This window comes from Ambystoma mexicanum, chromosome 3q, assembly GCF_040938575.1.
Source record: "Ambystoma mexicanum isolate Mex_15411 chromosome 3q, UKY_AmexF1_1, whole genome shotgun sequence".
In the NCBI taxonomy this organism is placed as follows: Eukaryota; Metazoa; Chordata; class Amphibia; order Caudata; family Ambystomatidae; genus Ambystoma; species Ambystoma mexicanum.
The window spans coordinates 527,172,665-527,186,716 of NC_090926.1; positions in this window are offsets into that span (position 1 = coordinate 527,172,665).

The window sequence follows — 14,052 nt, forward strand, 5'->3', positions numbered from 1 at the left end:
ATTTCACTAGTCACATATTCAAATTACATTCAGAGAACAGTTTTTAAACAATCATATGTGTATTTTGTAGTAATTTATAACAACGTTTATTCACGGCTCTTGGTGTAAGGGTGAGGGGAAAATACAGGGAACATGGTAGCAAGTACTATCAATCAGCATACTGCACAGAATAGCATACGTTCTTATTTGGCAAGAAGTCATAACGATAAACAAAACATCATTCTACAGGTGATAGAAAAAGGGACCTGGGCTGTTATGCAGACTTGTACGATCTCACCAGCCATGCTCAACTTTAGGGATGGATATCTGAACGACGAATTCTGTAAGTAACTGGCACTTACATGTACATTATATTTTGAATCATTCTGCTTTTACTTCATTAATAAAGTGAGTGCCATTTTATCTGACAATGTAGCTCAGAATGCAGAAAGCCCCACACATTAACACCAGCAGCACCATTGGGATATTACAGAAACTGTCCACAGTAAAGTGGATTTAGCAGTAGGGCACGCATTGATAACAGCCTCTGTATAGAATTGGTGTGGCGGGATGAACACATTTCCCACAATTGTGTCAATTACAGAAACTTAATCCCTTCATTATACTATCTCTTCAGACTGTGGCATTGATACCCCTTTATATTGGTGCAGAGCTGTGTATAGCAACACCTTATCTATAAAGCAAAGGAATGCTGTACATCAAGGAGAAAGTGTAACAAGGTAGGATGATATGGATACATTTAGAGAGATAGGTTACTAAGAGTAAACCTGGAATTACATTTCTTGAGTATTGAACATTGAAAGAGGCTATTTATTTTCAACTACTCCAATATTTGTCCACCTTGTGTCAATTTGTAACTTTAACTTTTAGAAAGAAACTGCATTTATATTTTTGTGTTTCTCCTCAGGATTCCAACTTCTGATTATAGTTAGTTACTTCAACTTGCAATACACTGCAGTGGAAAAGATTCAGGGGGAACATCAAGAAAGAGAGAGTGTTGAGTTGTCATGCTAAAGTAATAAATAGCTGCTAACATGGATAGACGGATGGGTATAATACCAAAGCAAGAAGGACATTGCAGATTGCCATACAGGGAGGGTAACATGAAGATTGGAGCTCTACACTGGGAACGTGAATATATCAAGTCAGGTCTCCAAAAACAGGGCGTACACCCGTGTTTGCATTCAATAAATACAGATGAAAACAATTAAAACACAGAGGGACATGTTCGCTCTACTAAGGCATCACAACATGAGTACAGATGCTCTAGATCAGACAAGCCACAACAGAATCAGCACACATGTCACAGTTGGGTTTTATGGATTAAATGCATCAGCAAATGCTTTCACTACCCAGATCCACGTTGCCCTTGCTGCACTTACTCAGGGCATTGCTGCCCTGTTTTCCTCTACCCATTCCCTTGCACTCACCCCTCCATTTGCCCTTGCACTTCTCCTTCTCTGACTTGCACAATCTGAATGACACAAGGCCTAGTAAGGTTGTTTGTCTTGTCCTCCCTCCCTTGTTGTGTCATGCCTAGAAACACTTGTGTACAGACGCGTTATAAATGACTTATATTGTATATCAGAATGTTTTTTTTTTTTTATAACAACTGCAGGCAGATTTGTTCATTCCAGAATGGATTTGCAATTGAGGGACGATGCATAGGATCAAGATAACCTCAACAACACCAGCACTAGCCGCTGGCATATGAAACAGGGTTTGACTCAGAACAAGGCATATGAAGTACAGGCAGCAGGAAACATTGCATAGTGACTGAACAGACGGACATTATAGTGCTCTTCTAAACAGCCAATCGGTCCACCCATACCAACCAAATCTTTCCAAATAGGAATGCCATTTCTCTGGGCAAATACATAGCCATTAGCACCTGGAAGTCCTTTACTGTTTGAAGCATATAGAGTTGAAGATGCTAGAAAACCCTAATTACAAGTTTGGTGGTATCTGGCTGGCAAATCTGCCCAGGCTCCACTAAACTGTATTACCGTTACTGCCACCTGGTTCGACAGTATTAGTGCAGTATTACAAGTGTTTGCAACGGTTGTAAATTTTCAAACCATGGATTCCCATTGGAGACTACATGGGGGGATTTGCCGGCATAACCGACGCCGGTAATACCAGCGATTTTTAACAGTAAGGTGCCTGACTTACCATCAGCTGATGGCTGGAGGTAAATCAGGTGCCCCAGTGGAAAACTTGTAGTTGGCCGTTGAGGTAACATGCCAGTAACTATTATTACTAGCATGTAATTACAGCACCAGCCAACTTGCAATGAGGCCCATACGTTTTCTTTAAACTGATGCCAAATATGTGCAATTGACAAAGTATCAATTAGGGTACAAGGATGATATTTGCTAGTTATTAATATGATACATTTGCAAAACACCTCAACACGTCTGAGGCGCAGCAGAATCTGTCAGAAACAATACACATTTGAAAATGTTGCATAACTTACTACAATACAGCATTGCAGACCGTCGAATATACAAACTTTGAATATGGAATAATGCATGGTGAGAGCACAGGACCATGCACACATGAACACTCACTCTTATTCTCTCTCTCCCTCTCACTTTCTCCCTCTCTATTTTTCCAACACTAGTATTACAAACATTGTACATATTGTGCAACAATGATCAAGTACAAGCAGGTGAAAGAGATGGTGGCTTCCAGGGAATTGCCATTATTCTTTGAGTACCTTTTGGGAGTAATTATCTTTTAGCATCTGAGATAGGTCTTACTGAGAGATGTAAGGTCTTTATTTCTCCTTTTGTTGTCTGCAAGAGATAGCAGAGAGCAGTTAGATGCCTCACACTACCTCATACTTGTGGTATCCCTAGGGGAGCCTCTTTTTTTCCGCTTCCTCTTAAACAGCATTTTTTAGGCGTTCTTATGGTGATTAAGCCAGGAGCCCTGCCACTAGACATTTCGCCCAATAATGTACCTAGTTATTTCCACAATATGTGTGAGCCTAGATGTCTGAGATAATAGGCCCTCAATGTATGAGTGGATGGTTGGCAGCAGGATTTGGGCTGTGTAAGAGCTTAGCATAACTTGCCTAATTGATCTCCAAGCACAAAACACATTTCTCTCAACCAAATCTATAGGCACATACTAAACGAGGTGCATACATCTTGAGGCCATAGAATCCCTCTTTTACCTCAATAGTACTGCACTTACTCAGTGTTTATGAATTAGCATATTGGTGAAATTGCATATTATGGCATCCCTGCTTACGTCGTAGGTACATCATTATTACTGTATACATGTGTGAGCATGACAGCAAAAGAGAACGTAGTGAGATGGAAGGGATCTAATCTGTAGTGTAGGTTGGTGGAACCAGAATGTTCAGATTAGAAAGAGGAGGGTTGAAGGAGGTGGTGAGATGGGTGATGGAGAGCTGGGGCTGCTGTAAAGTTATGCGTTCAATAAAACTGCTTTGAAGCTGCACACCATGCCTGGGTACTGCTAAATAGAAACATAGGGGATGGATACATGGAGAAAGAGAGATAAATGGGATAAAGTGGTGGGGATATGAAGGGATAAATGGAGCAGACACAATGTATTTATGTCAGGTCTGCGTTTGCATAGTGTAAAGCTTGCTGTGAAGTTAAAACAATGAGATCAGGTAAAAGGGTACTATAATATGAATATAGTTAGAAGGATGCCAGCTTAGTAAATGTATAGTTGGAAGATCATGGAAAGAGGGGAAAGAGATGTTACAGGTAGGAGATTCGGTTAAGACAAGCCTTCCAAATTTTAGAGTCCCTAGGCCTGCATCAGGGATCATCTTTGCTTTTTTTTTACTATGGTTGAGAAAGCAAAGTGTGTCTCTTATATTTTCTACAGAAGACTTCAGAAGTGGGATGTAAACAAGCAACTCCTCCCACATTGTGCTCGCCTCTTTCTATGACAATGTTTACCTTCTTTGCAAAGCAATACTGGACATAATTGGCCTCATTTCGAGTCAGCTGGTCCAGGAAATAACGGTGGCGGTAAACCCGCCACCACTGTTGTTTCCGGACCGGCTGATCTCGAGTTCTGCAGGCGGGAGGTGTCACTCCCGCCAGGTCTGACCTGTTGGATTTAACACCACCCACCTGCAGGCAGATGTGGAAACACTGGCACCATTACAGCATGGTGCAGGTGCTTCCACTTTCCCATTCCCATGGAGTCCAAAAGGACTCCATGGGAATGGGGATTTACTGAATTCCGCCTCCGGAATTACTGGGTCACCGGTAAATTCCGGGAATCACGGAGGCGGAATGGTAATACGAGTCCGGGGGTAACCTGCTGTTTTTTCCGGCTCAGTTACCGCCGGACTCGTAATGAGGCTCAATATGTCTTTGTTTCTCTGCATTGTTCCTGATTTTAAATACCTTTTAGTTTGAGGTAATCAATTAATAATATAGTCAAAACAAAAAAGAAATAACCGTATTAAAGTATCCACTGCATAAATAGATAGTTGACATATGTCATGATAGTTGACAATTCTGCGTAAGTGGGATTGACGACAGAGTAAAAATAACATTAGAGATGTGGGAATGAGAGGATGGGCAAATACAGAGATTTCGGAGTTGGAGCTGGTGAAGCAGGTTCATGGAAAGCATTCTGTTTATGTCTACCACTTTATCAAATGCAACAGTTAAAAGGAGTCTGGACTTACGCTATGCATTTCTATTTTTATCTCTCAATGCACCCCACGTTCCCTCAATAATGTTATCACTGAACAGGTTTCCTATGAGATATTAAGTTACAATATGTTTGTAAACTTGCCCCAACATTTCTTGGTGGTTAATTATCCATTATAGGCCAACAAGAATGTTCAGATCTGCTGAACCAACAACCTTCTCACTTTAAGAGGGAAGTTTGAGGAGATCGTTCATTTTCCTTTTAGGGGGCATGCTGGTGGAAAATACAACTAGGAGTTTATAACCTTCCATTCTCAAGTTTTCAGGAAGGTACAACAAAGCTGCCTGCATGTGGAAATACCAGACTACTATTTAGACCGGTCTCCGGTGTATCTTCCAAATGATTATACATACACGTACAAACATTTAATATATGGGAAAGTGCAATGCAGATAGTAAGATAACCATAAAACTCTGCCGTCCAATAAGTAATTTTATTGCCGATCCAGAGTTCCAGAACCCACAGAGAGATACAATGCAATCATCATGTTCTTTGCATACAACATCAACAAGATATGTCACCATATTAACAACACACTGACCACTACAGACACCCCTGACATACCACCATGCCATGTGCCAGGATTATCAAAATTCAAGATCCTAACACTGGGAGAACTAAAAAACCTCCTCATATCACTCAATACCAAATGATACAAGGACAACATCATCCAAACCTCCAACCTGAACAATATCAAACAAAAGGCTCTCACTCCACTCCTCCACAATATTATGGCATGTTACCGGAAACACTGAAAAAGGCCAGAACCTAACCCTGTCAAAGAAGCTCACATTTGACCTGAGTGACCTAGTAGACTACCACCTGTAGACTACCACCTGATCACCCTTCTACACTTTGTTGGCAAGATCATTGAGAAGAGTGCCACCCTACAACAAAAGGAAATGACTGTCCAACATAACCAACTCCAAGATTATTGGTCTTGTATCTCACCAAGATGCAGCACAGACACTGACACCTTCCAGGTGAGCAATGAGTAACTCCTCATTATTAACAAGGGAGACCCTCTTGATCCTGTTGAATCTCCCTGCTGAATTTGACAAATCAACCATGAAGAGCTAATTAATGCCCTGTCCTCCTGCATGCCACAGACATTTGGTGGTTTGACCCCTACCTCACCAACAGACAACAGCTCATTCAGATGGACTCCTGCAGATCCTAAAAATGCCCAGTGACCTGTGGAGTCCCACAATCTTCCACCCTTCCCCCTGTCATCTTAAACCTCTACGTGTAGCCATTGGTGTTCTTCTTGGCCAAATTCAGCATCTGGATCCACCAGTATGCTGATTAAACACAGGTATACCTGAGAAAGGTAACTGCCTATATAAAATTCACCAGTAAAAAAATGGCCTCTACCCCATCCAAGCCCGGATGCCAGGTTCCTACCTGAAACTCAACCATACCAAAACTGAGTTCATCCGCCTCATTACAGAAATGGTGCATGACAGAGGTCTCCTAGAAATGTAATGGCCCGGTCAATATTACTCAACTGTATGCAGTGATTGTAATGCATTGAAAACGAAGAATTAAATGTTAATGAATCAAAAAATAACAAAAGAAAATCAATTTAAAAATAAATGTATATATGGGGTGTGGGGTAAGGGGTTAAATGTGGTGGGGGAGAGGGGGTTTAAACAAGGGGAAACAGTGGGCTTGGGTAGCACAAATGTGATATGTGTTCATTGTTTTGGATTCATTAAAAATGCATTCTTCATTTTTTAATAAGTTATAATCACATGTAACCTAATCAACAGATATGTCATTGTTTCAATAATAGGTTGTTTTCCATTCCCTCTCGTCAGAGTTCTCCAAATGATGCCAAGTTATAAAATGGCGGATAAAGATGGATCTCAACACCTTCTCCTCCTAATTTGCCCATCCTGCAAAGTCTATTTGATTCACCCTTCTATTTATTTATTTGCATTTTTAAAGCGCACAGCTGCCCACGGGCATCGTGGCACTGTTACAAGAAGGTTTACTTAACACAGGCGAATGTCATGAAAGTCAGTGGACATGGTTACAGACATGGTTGAAGGTACGAGGTTACATGGGACAGTGAACTTTGGTACAGCAGTATACAGAAATTATTTGCATTACAGTAGAGTTCAGTTAAACAAGGTGGTTTTCAGTGCATTTCTAAAGGCACTGAGGAATGTTTCCGCTCTCAGTTTGGGTAGTAGGGAGTTCCATGCTTTTGGCACTAGGACTTCGAAGCTCGAGCCGCCAGCTTTAACTCTGTTGAAGTTAGGGACTAAGAGTTGGTTCGCGTACAGGTCCCTTTTGGGCCTGATTGTTTGGACTGGTTGTATCCGATCAGTAAGGTAGCCAGGGGCAGATTGGGATATGCATCTGTGGGTAATGGTTAGGGTCTTGAACTGGATGCGCTCTTTGACTGGGAGCCAGTGGCCATTTTGTCTTGCTAGGAGATGTGTTCCCTCTTGGGAATATTGAGGGCAGCTCTCAAGGTGTTGTTCTGTGTGATTTGGAGTCTATTAATGTTTTTAGCAGAGGTGCCTAATAGGAGGACGTTGCAGTAGTCCAAGTTGGCAACTATGGTGGCCATGGCTATGTTGAGGCCGTTTGTAGTGGATAGGTGAGGTTTTACTGCATTAATTATTTTGGTTGTTAAGGCTGCTGAGGATGAGATGTAACTGACATGTCTATCCATGGAAAGGGTTGAATCTAGATAGACTCCCAAAGTTTTTACAGCAGAGGCGAATGAGATGACCGAGTTCCCAATTAGGAAGGTGCTATATTTTCCGTCAAGTTTGCTAAGGGATTCTTTGGGGCCCACCAATAGGATCTATGTCTTGTCTCCATTGAGACAGAGGCCATTGGCTACCATCCAGGCCTGGATGATGGCATATGTGTGTTGTAGGGCGTTTAGGTCTTGGTTGTAATCACCAGTTAGAGGGAGAAGAATTTGAGTGTCGTCAGCATAATTGGTGAACGTTATGCCGAATTCTTCTAAGTCGTTGAATAGAGCGAGTGTGAACAGGTTATATAGTGTAGGGGAGGTGCAGGAACCTTGTGGTACTCTGCAGTTGATGGGGGAGGGGGTGGCTGATGCTTGGTCTGAGTAGACTCGCATAGCTCTGCCCTACAGGAAGGATGAGATCCAAGTTGTGGCTTCAGTAGAGAAGTGAGCTGTATTGGTGAGGTGTGTCTTTAGAGTTTTGTGGTCGACTAGGTCAAACGCAGCCAACAGGTCAAAGAGTAAGAGGATGGCACATTTGCCTTTACACATATTTTTTAGGAGTTGGTTTTTTTAGGTCGAGTAGCACAGACTCTGTGCTGTGGTGTGGGCGAAAACCGGACTGTCTCTTGCCTAGGATGTTATGAGATTCGAGGTAGGCTTGTATCTGTGGATTTGCAGCCTTATCTAGGATTTGCAACAGAAATGGCACTGTTGTAATGGGCCTGTAGTTATTAGGGTTGTCTGAATCTAGTGTGGGCTCCTTCAAAGCACATATCGCGAGGAAGAACCAAACTGTATGATACCAGCCCTACCTACAGCACAAAATAAAACCCTGAATCCTCGCCCCAGACTTCAGATCTGATATCCAGGCCCTGGTGTTCACAAATCTGGAGGCTAGCAACACCCTCCTGGCAGGTGTCCTGAGCACAATTCTGGGCCCTCTGAAAGCTCCCCAGCATAAATCTGAATGCCTCATCACAAGACTGAAGAATTCCAACCGCATGTCCGCCACTCTGAATTAACTGAACTCTTTTGCTTTACAAGCTTGCAGCTCCTTCACAACAGCCTACATCTGCTACAATGCTCTAACGTCCAATGCATCTTTATTCAAAGCTGAATTGATCACCATCTCAGGAGGACAGTTCAACACCAGGATCTATCACCTGCTAGGTATCCAGGAAGTGCAAGAAGGAGAAGCCCAGAAAACAGCGTTATCTTGCTATGCTTCTATGCTCTGGTGCAACATTTCCTGCTAACATCAGGCTGGCTCCCTCTCTCATGTGAGTCAGCGAAGATCTGAAGACCCTGCTCTTCAAGGAACTCTTTACTGGCAAGCACAATCGCACACCCTAATTGTACAGCTCCCGATTGCTAGCTACCCAGGTTTGTGCCTTATAAATCAACTGTATACAACATTCTATATACATATGTCCATGTGTTTATCCGCTCACCAAGACACCAAACCACTAAATCGTACATAAAGACTTTCACTGACCTGCCCTGCAGATATTCCCTCCACCATCTACCAGCCCCTCCATGTATTCACCTACTTACGGAATCATGCAGTCACTGACACATCCATCAGTACTATTGAATTATTCTTAGTATTCTTATTAGGATCATGTTTTTTTTATGATAGTCAAAATTCAACAAAAGTAAGGGTAACAATATTGAAATACAAAAATCTAAAAACAAATAGGAGCTACAGAGAGTGGATATGCATCCACACACGCAAAACTTTAAATATGTGCCCAGTATATTTCCATTTAAATGCACTATGCCATGGAAAGAGAAAGGCTGAGAAGGAAATATATTTTGGCACATTTTTAAAGTGTCTGGCTCCTGACTTGATAACCTCTGCACTTCTGTGTTTTCCCTGACATGGCTGAGGGCTGAGGTTCCAGTTGGACCAGAACATGCTCTGGATAAATTACAGTCAAACCTTCTTGATTAAGCACTGAGTTGGATAGGGTATGCCTTTTGAGGCTAGAATTAGAAAACAGTTTGTACTACAGAAACATTTCAAGACAATGGTCTTGATCTGAGGCAATGCTGCTCCTTGGCTGCTATTCAGATGCTATCACTCTGCTTAGAAATATAAGAGTTTGGCGGTATACGGTAAAAGTGGCAATAACGGAATTACTGACACTTTTAACAAACCGGCAAATAAGAGTTTATTACCAATTCACCAGTGGTATTAGCACCAGTGGAATTACTGCCATTGGAATTATGGCCAACATCAGGCAGCTTTGGCATTGCCACTAATTCTACTGGTGGAATTACCGCCATATTACAAACAGAATTTCTAACACATCAGAAGTTGAAATACTGCCAAAAAACCACAGAAAATCGGTGATAAATCTGCCAAAAACAAAGTACATTTACCTCTGACTAAAATGTGGAGGTAAAGGCATACAGGTGATGGAAAACAAGTCACAGGTGCACCCAATCCACTCTGAAAGACTGCAAAGGCCTACACCTGACCCGAATATAGTTTCAGGATGCTGATATCATCCATCTCTAACTGGAACATGCAAGTCTGTGCCACATTTTCTTGCCTGTAACATCTTGCAGCTCACTGTGGGCATGCTGCATGGCATGTTCCAGCCCAATAGTACATGTGCGCCTGGGCAGGTACTGGAGACATTCCTGTGCCATACATCCAGGCTCATTTCTCTGCCCACCACCCTGCCACAAATAAATGCCACATAGAAATGTGTCAATGCAGGAGCCCACATGTGAAACATGATTGCCGCACTTGACTGCACCCATGTGGCGCAGTTTGCCTCTCAGGCATCAGAAGAGGCCTACCACGTCAGGAAACAGTTTCACACCATGAATAAGACCACACTACTGCACATACTTCCCTGGATCGACCCACAATGACATGGTCCTCCATAAGAAAACCCTGCCTGCACATATTGACAGCCACAGAGGGAAACAGACATGGATGCTGGGTGAGTACATGTGCCATCACACATTGCAATCTCGCATCACCAGTTGTGTGCCATGTGAAGGGTGAGTGGAACAGCACTACTACTGATCAATGCATGCCCTGTCAAAGCCGCGTAGATACAGGTTCTGCCCCCTGAAGCCACATATGACTCCCACCAACCCACAGGACTAGGCCCAGCAGGACTATGCAGTACCATGATAGCAATGCATAATGCCCCAACATGTAACTCCTGCACGAACAGAATAATAGAGATTCCAGAATGCATAGGACCCACATACTTACACAGTCAATTCAATACACCAACGATGTACAATTACAAAGCAACAGTGCCAGATACTGATGGCATGTACACTGCAAACCACGTGAATCCATGGTGGCAGGAATGAAGAAACCACAAACATGCACAAGTACAACAAATAAACCAGTAGGGCAGTACTGGACTGCACTGCTCACCACATGCTCAACACACACAATATGCACATTTGAAATCTCATCACAGGCCATGCCTGGCACAACTTGTACAGTGTATATCTAAGTGACAATGCACATTTACCCCCATAGAATTTCACACATCATTGCATTATTGCTAATGTAAATAATGTTGCACAAATGCTACGTAACCCCCTCAAGAGAGAGTCCTTCAAAAAGACATGTGGCATGATATGCTTTCTAAATGTACTGTGACCAACATTTGTGTACAATGATCTTGCATGTGAACCTTGCCTCCATGTCTGATGACACCTGTCCAATCCCGATATGCCACAGGGGGTGGCCTACAAGGAGGCACAGGTCTGGACCAGGTTCTACATTGATTGGACCTTTGAAAAGCTGAAAGCAGGTTTCTGACCGCACTGCAGTGTCCCTGATGTAGAGGCCAGAGGAGGTAGCTGAGATATCTGTAGCTTATTCCATGCTGTACAACATCTGCATCAAACGAAATGTCCCCTTTGCCGCTGACCTGGACATGCCACCCCCAGCAGACAATAGTGTAATAATAAAATAATAATAATAATTAGGCATTTATATAGTGCTATGAACCCTCAGGTATCTGAGGGCTGCTGATTATTACCCACAGTGTGTGGTGCTCATTTATCAACCTCGGAAGGATGAAAGGCTGAGTTTGGCCCCGTCGGGATTCGAACCTGCGTTAACAGGCTCTGCACGGATGTCAAAGCGAGCGCTCTACTCGCTGTGCCACTTGACCGGTGATAAGTATTGTCCGCAGATGCAGTGCTGCCACACATTAAGCAAAAGGAAGCCAGGGATGGATGTCTGCTGTGGCTGAAACCAATATAACTTTTTTCAGACAGACATTACTTTTCACATACATCACATTTAAGTGGATATCCACATTTTGAAGTAATTACAGTGACACAAAAAGTAATGTCCTCACATTTCTTCCAGTGAACATATATTTTTAATGTTCAACTGTGGTGAGATCCCATCCCCAATATCTCTCGCCACCCACCTCCCCAAACCCCATGATCCCTTGCAACTTTCCTCTCCAATACTCATAATCCATTGCCAGCTACCTCCCTTGTGCCCAGTGAAACAGTATCATTTCAATTCATGTCCTGTGTGTGTCCTTTTGTCCTTGCCAGCCTGCTCAGGCACGGAATGGGCTAGATTTCCCAATGAGCGTCACCTTGTTGTCGCAGTCAATGAAAGGTCTGTGGGGGTGTCAGAGGTGGAAGACTCAGATTCCTGGCTCCAGATGTGTTGCATTGTGTGGAGCCTGCTTGCATGCATGGATTTGGCAAATCCTGAAATGCCCTCATTGTGCTCCCTCATCCTCTAACCCACTGATGTGATGGCAGCAGTTGCCAGGAGCAGCTGCCGGAAGTGCCAGTTCAAGGACCTGTCAATCGTTCTGGATGCTCTCTGGACATTGTTGCTGATGGCCTTCAGGTGCTCCAAAAAGTTCTCTATTATGAGCTGGTGCTGCCCCCTGGCATCCAAGCATGCCAAGATTGCAACAATTCTGTGTTGTGGCACAGGCTGTTGGCTTTTAAGAGGGTCAGGGCTGAATCAGGGCAACCTAAAGCATGTTTAATCCTCCTCATCATCTGGGGTACTGTTAGGCAGAAACCTGTGCAGTTCCCTCTGGGACCACTACAAAAGATTTAGGACTACAGGTGTTTGGCAGTAAACCCACTTGGTAGCAGTCTGTACCACACAGATTCACTTGGTAGCTGTGGCTGAGCAGTCAGACTTCCCTCAAGAAGAGTTAGGCAGTATGTGGAGTATACAATATAGGGCAATCTACACAGGAGAACAAGCAAACACGGAACAAGGCTTCGGTGTAAAGATATAAAGGTATTTATTTATAACAAAACATCTATGGAAAACACTCTGGCACTAATACAGCAAAATAACTTCAATCACAAATTACTATATGAAGAAATAGATCAATCCCCCTAACAATATTTCGACAAGTCTAGGTTCACCAGCATCACTTATTTGCAGACAGAGGTGTATGTGTTACCCTAGATGGCACTCTAGTATTCGTTAGGATGGGAGAGAAAAAAAATAAGGCAGGTTATGAAATCAACTCGGTACCAATACTTTTCGGACAAATGCAAGGCAAGTAAGGCAGGGTCTACTGCAGATCACAAAGTTCAGAGGCCAGGCCCACTCGGAGAGAGGCAAGGCGATATGTCCCAAAAAGTGTCTCAGTGGAAATGCGCTTCGAGTCTTTATCGCAAAATTGTTATGGAAAGATTGGACCAGTTCAGAACAACACGTTAAAGAAAGCTTGGAGGCGACCCAAGGGAAAGGCGAGGATTAAGACACCTCACTCGATCCGGCAGGAAAGGAAGCTATGCGGACACGGTACCTTGTTTGTGGAGAGACAGCTCCGGCGGGAGCAGTTGTTCCTGGTGGTGGATGCACGTCGGGTCTTTGCCAAGAGTAGAGAGGATCTCGTCGTCAAAGAAAAGTGAAGTCCGGTGCACCACCAGGGAAGAGACGAGCCGCTGAGTCCTCCGTCACAAGGCACCACCTTTTGGTAGCGGTACAGGGGTAGTGGCTATCTGGTTGCTGCTGTGCTCTGCACGGGCAATTCGACCACTGCGTCCTGGGCGAAGAAAAAGCAAAGGTGACTGGTTGTTCCCACCAGTCAGGGGAAGAGACTCTCCGGCAGGGAGATCTCTGTCCTCGGGAAGTGGTGAGTCGGTTCAGCAGGGCTCCACCGGAAGTGTCGTCCTTGCAGGTCGGCTCAGCTTTACCCTCCTCGGATTCTTAGGTCCTGTGGCGACTTCTGAAGATCCAGTCCCAAAAGCCCTGCTTTTATGCAGAAAACCCCCATTCATTCAGCCTAGCTGTCACTCAAAACACGCTAAGTGGTGAGCGGGGTGGCTCACCACTAGTGCCAATCACACCAGAGTGCGACCGGAGTTGGCAAGGCAACTCGGTCCAGGGTGTCTAAACCCCCTTCTCACACCCCTGTGGTAACCCAGACAGAATGGCACCACTTTGGAGGGTCTCTGTACAGAAGCCTGCCAAAAGTGGAACAAAGGGCTCAACCTTTGGTTTAGGAGTCACAGAGACGAACACAGACGCCATTTTAAAACCTGAGTTCTGGCAGAAAATACCATCCGATAGACTTATTTAAGATAAGTAAACCGGTGGTATGTTAGAGATTAACAAGGAAAAGTATCAATCTCCA